At 36.1% G+C, this 5,570-nt stretch overlaps 1 long non-coding RNA gene across 1 annotated transcript; it reads right to left on the minus strand.

Annotated features, from left to right (window-relative positions):
- On the minus strand, window positions 3,920–4,197 carry LOC110266173. Its single transcript, XR_002353180.1, has 2 exons — window positions 4,044–4,197; window positions 3,920–4,012 (listed from the first exon to the last, which is right to left on the minus strand). It is a non-coding gene; the product is annotated as an uncharacterized LOC110266173 (long non-coding RNA).

Here is a 5,570-nt window from a genome sequence, read left to right on the forward strand (position 1 = left end):
GAGCAGAAGCAGGAGCAAGAAACTTCCACACAAAATGACAAATCAACCAAGAAGGAGGCAGTGAAAGCATACCAATCGATGTTGCCATATCCTCAAAGGTTCAAGGGAGAAAACAAAGAAAAGAAATACTCCAAATTCCTGGAGATATTTAAAACACTGCACATCAACATCCCATTCAGAAGCACTTGAACAGATGCCACTATATGCTAAGTTGTGAAAGGAATTGTTGACAAAGAAAAGATCCCTGAAAGAAGGACAAATGGTTGTGATGTCCAGGGAGTGTAGTGCCATCATCCAGAGAGAATTACCACGGAAGAGGAAAGACCCAAGGAGCTTTCATATCCCTTGAACCATAGGCAACATGATAATTGAGAGAGGATTTTGTAATCTTGGTGCAAGCATCAATCTGATGCCTCTATCCTTGATGAAGAAGCTTCAAATTCATGAATTGAAGTCCACACAGATAGTCCTCCAAATGGCAGATAAATCCATCAAGCAAGCACTTGGTGTTGTGGAGAATGTATTAGTAAAGGTGGAGAAATTTTTCCTCCCAGCTGACTTCGTCATTCTAGACATGGAGGAAGATCATAACACTCCCATTATTCTAGGAAGACCCTTCCTAGCTACGGACAGAGCACTAATTGATGTTGAGAAAGGAGAATTGATGCTAAGAGTGCATGAAGAGTATATAGTGTTTCATGTCTTCAAGAGTTTGCAAGATCCCAATCAAGAAGAAGAGTGTATGAGGATTGATCTGAGAGATCCAAACTTGAAAGAGGCACCTGATGAGTCATTCCCAATGCACTTAAGCTCATGCTAGAAAGGAAAAGAAGAGGTAGAAGTGTTGCAACAAACTCAAGGAGTTGAGGAGGAACTACAACCAAAGCCTCCACAGGAAATCCTCAGCAAGAACATAGCAACCATTGAGACTCCAAAACATGAACCACCTCTTAGAAAAAAAGAGAATCCCAAGAAAAAAGTACCAAGAGGGTGGAGAAACAAAAAAAATTCCCACTAAAAGCTTCATACCAGGGGATAAAGTGATGCTAGCTTACCAACCAATAGAAACATCTCCACATTTCTCTGGATATTACACAGTGAATAAAATCCTCTCACTTGAACATGGGGAAATCATCAAGAATGATACTGGAGAAAAGCTCACGGTGAGAGGGGAAGGGTTGAGGCATTATGTTCTCCATCCTCCCTAACAAAGGACAACCGTCAAGCTAATGACGATAAAAGAGCGCTTGTTGGGAGGCAACCCAACTAGAGGTAACTTTCTTTTCATAGTTGTTTTAATAAAAAGTCAAGATTTTCCTGTATTGCTAGGAGTTAAGTTTGGTGTTGCACACCAAAATGAGTATAAAAAGAGTGAATCTGTGATTTTAAGTTTGGTGTTCCACCTGAAATCTCACGAAACACACAATGACCTTCCAAAGAGCATCATGAGTCAGAAACTCCAAAACAATCAGGGAAATTGCTTGACAATTACTTAACTTTTAGTTATATCTAGCTTACTTAATAAAAGCACAAGGTTTCATGTATGTGATTGATCTGCATAAGAGACATTGGCAACTAAGTTTGGTGTTCATACACCAAAGTAAGTTCAAAAGTCTACAAACATTCATGCATGTTAACCATTTTTCAAGTGCTTGGGGGACAAGCAACTTCCACTATCATTGCAGAAAATCATTCAACTTTTTGGAAGGACTATACATCATCATCAAGAAAAGAACAAAAGCTAAGGAGGATGATGAAGGACTAAGCAAGAAGATGCCAAAAGGTTGTATTGTTACTCAACTATTTATGCCTTGAAGTGCTTTAGTTGGAAGTCTAATTGTACCCCTTCTAATTAGTTTACCTTTGTTTACATTCATTTTGTTTACTGTCTTTTAATTGTCAAATAAGTGTGCTAGTCTAAGTGTCTGCTTCATTTTCATCTGCTTGAATGTATGTCTTGTTCCCCTTTGCATAAATAAAAGAAAATGTTGAAACAGAAAGTGAAATTATCCAATTTGATAGGAATGAGAATAAAGTTCAGTGGTGGTATGTGCTAGATTGTTAGTAAGCTCACTAATAAAGAGGAAGGGTAGAGTGTCCCTTTTTAAGTATGAACTTAGCTACTGTCTGTGAAGCCTTAGTAAATAAATATCCTTGGAAGAAAGAAAGAGTAAGAAGGAAAGGAAGAAAAGCCAAGAATTGGCAACAAAAATGAAAGAAACAAAGAATAAAGCTAGACACCAATAGCTTGGACCTTAAGACACATGCCTGTGGTGCTTTTGTACTAGGATCTGCTTGGATAATTAGGTTCTAAGGAGTATTTTAAAACTTGGTAACTTGGGTTAACTAACCCGGAATTATCAACCGAAAGTCCACTATCAAGAGCAACCTAGTTACAAGGCATTTGGTAACCCAAAGAGGTGCTGGGCACCAATGTTCTTAAGAAGAATTATGAGCCAAGTGTCTGTGGTGAATATGTGTTGACTGAAAAACAAGCTAAAAAGTTACTGCAACATATGACACTAAGCTACAATTGAGGAATAAGTTTCTCAGCAGAAGAAAAAAAAACAAAAAAAAATCAAACACCAAAGATGGATGAATAACAAGGTTCACAGCAGCAAACCATAGTTAACACTTAAAAGGACAATTCAAACCTGGAAACCAATAAAATTAGAGCTTCAAACAGATCCTGCATGAAACCCCATGAACCTAGACTGAATGCTTTCAAATAAGGACAAATATGCTTCTCTGTTTTCATTCATTTTTCTCATGTTTTGCTGCTTGTTTGGGGACAAGCAAGATTTTAAGTTTGGTGTTGTGATGACAAGTCATCTTATGCTATTTTCACAAGCATTTTTCACTTGTTTTCATTAGGTTTCATGCACTTTCTTGCACAATAAGTAAGTAATTGGATTGGAATTTCATGCATCCCTTAGTTCAATTAGACATGGGTATTTATGTGCTTTTTCACAAGGTTTTATGCTAATTTTACTTGATGTTATGAATGATGCAAATACCTGGTGATTATAGCAAACTTTGATGCAAGTGTTTAATTGATAATAGGTGAAAAAGAGGTAAGAAAGAAGCAAGAAAGAAGAGGAAAAGGCAGAGGAAGTAACGTTTGTGGCCAAAGTTGGCTCACCAACGTTACCTCAAACATTGGAGGAAAAGGGGCTTGATTCAACAAAGGGCAAAAAGCCCAATCCAAGGACTTGAAGACTGAATTAGAAAGTGTATAAATAGAGGAAAATTTGATTTAGAAGGGGGCTAGCAAATCTAGAGGCTGAGTCAGGGACCCAAATTGGGAAACCTGCACTGATCTTATTTGGTGTTCTCTTTTCTGCAATTTTTTTGAAATTTTCTATTTTCTGTTTTACTGGAGCAATGATGAACTAAACTCCAATTTCATTAGGGGGAGGATCTCTATTGTAATCATAATGAATCAATGAAATTCTTCTTCTTCTCAATTCATTTGTGTAGCTATAGGATATCTTTTATTTTGATTGTGAATTATTCACTCCGGAAGGGGGTTTAATTCAGCTAAATGCTTGTGTGAGCCTCGGAAGGGGAATCACTTGCATTAGAATTGGAGCTCTATCCTTCACAATTCTCCTAACCAACATCATTCGGAAGGAATTGAGGTTTTGAGAATTTGTGTGGCTTATGGATAAGAGAATGTGCTCTAACTCTTCTCATGACAATTAGATCAAGGAATTGGCAAGATTGATTGTGATTAGAGAGATTGGATTGCCAAGGAATTGGGATCCAATCAATTTCAATCCGCCATAGATCTACTCATATTATTGAGAAAGGAGTTGAGACTCAATTGATTCATGATGGATTATGATATCTCCAATCACTGATGAATCATTTTCTTTGAATTTCTTCAATTTAGATCTCTCTGAATTCACTTCAATTTAAATTGTTTATTGCTGATTTGATCCCCTGCACCCATTTCCCTTTATAATTCATGCAATTTAAGTTTCACTGCAATTTAGATTCTGTAATTTTACTTTCTTGCACTCTAAGATTCCATTCTCTACATTTCTTGCAATTTGAGATTCAGTTCTTTTAGTTTCTTGCTCTTTAAGTTTCAGCAATTTACTTTTCTTGCCATTTAAGTTTCTGTCAATTTACTTTCAGCACTTTAATTTCTTGCAATTTATATTCTGTTAATCAATTTTCACTCAAAACACCAATTATTAGCTTAACTAGATTCATCACCCAACTAAAATTGCTTGATCCATCAATCCTCGTGGGATTGACCTCACTCTGGTGAGTTTACTACTTGATGCGACCCGGTACACTTGCCAATTAGTTTGTGCGGAATTCAATTTTTTGACATCAGGCACCAATGTTCGGTTGATCGGTTCCTGAACGGGTCGAAGGTGCTGTATACACGGCGGTGACAGGGGACCTGGATCCGGGTCGCTCGTACGTGATTGGACCTTCTGGGCGAACATTGAAGGGAGAGGAATGGAGCTTCACGATCTTCCGGGTTGATGAAGTAATGGGGGGGAGCCACCTGCAAAAGGGTCTCCGACGCTCAAGTCAGAATCCGTATAAGGTGGCAGAAAAAGTAAGGGTTAGGTGACGTATATGTGGGGAGGGATAGGGCCCTCCCCATATATACCCTGCTCTAGGGCGGGTCCCACATTAGCAGACCCACTTTCCAGGAAGTTTTCCTCCTCCAGCTGGCTAGTTTCACGCAGATAAGGAGGTGGCACGCAGGTTATCCCTTGGTTCGGGTAGGGCGTGTTGTCGGATTGGCGGTTTGTCCAGACCCGGACTCCTGCCTAGTTGGGCTGGGCCGGAACAAGTATAAAATACAAATTGAAATATAAAATATACATTAAAGATGAGTTAAATAATATATGTATTTATATATAAATACATATTAGTTAATTTAGTGACTAATTTTATTTTTATTTTTAAATGATGTCTTAAACTAAAAATGTTGTATTGATCATACAAATTTTTCATATTTTTATATATTTAATACATATAAAATATAAAAATGTTCTTTTTAATAATTTTTTGCAATATTTTTTTTATAATATCTTTAAAATGTGGTCTTAGTACTCATTTTAGCAAGACAATTAAGATAACGATAAATTATTATAGAAAAAGTCTAGGGGATGAATATTTTTGTTAAAATCTTGCCAACACTTATCTAGTAAAAGAAAAATGAGTAATTTTATACCATTAGATATAATCTCACACCATTAAAAACATTATTGATGTCTAATTAATAATTACAATTCATAGTAACTGCTGGCCCTAGCACTCTTCATTATTATATACTATTATAATTATTATGAGTTATTGCATTATTAATTAAATTTGACCACGATCATAATCGTCGATTGAGCATTGTAAATAAATATTAAATGTATTTGATTAGATTTTAAAATAGTTCGTGAATAAATATATTAAATTATGGTATCATTTTTAAAAGAAAAATATTATTTTTGCACTTCAAGTGATCATTATTATAGAAAGTTGAGAATTTTATTATATGAATTTACTTGTGAGTACACATTTTTATACATACTTCTACACATGCACAT

The sequence above is a fragment of the Arachis ipaensis genome, chromosome B08 (assembly GCF_000816755.2).
Source record: "Arachis ipaensis cultivar K30076 chromosome B08, Araip1.1, whole genome shotgun sequence".
NCBI classification, from domain to species: Eukaryota; Viridiplantae; Streptophyta; class Magnoliopsida; order Fabales; family Fabaceae; genus Arachis; species Arachis ipaensis.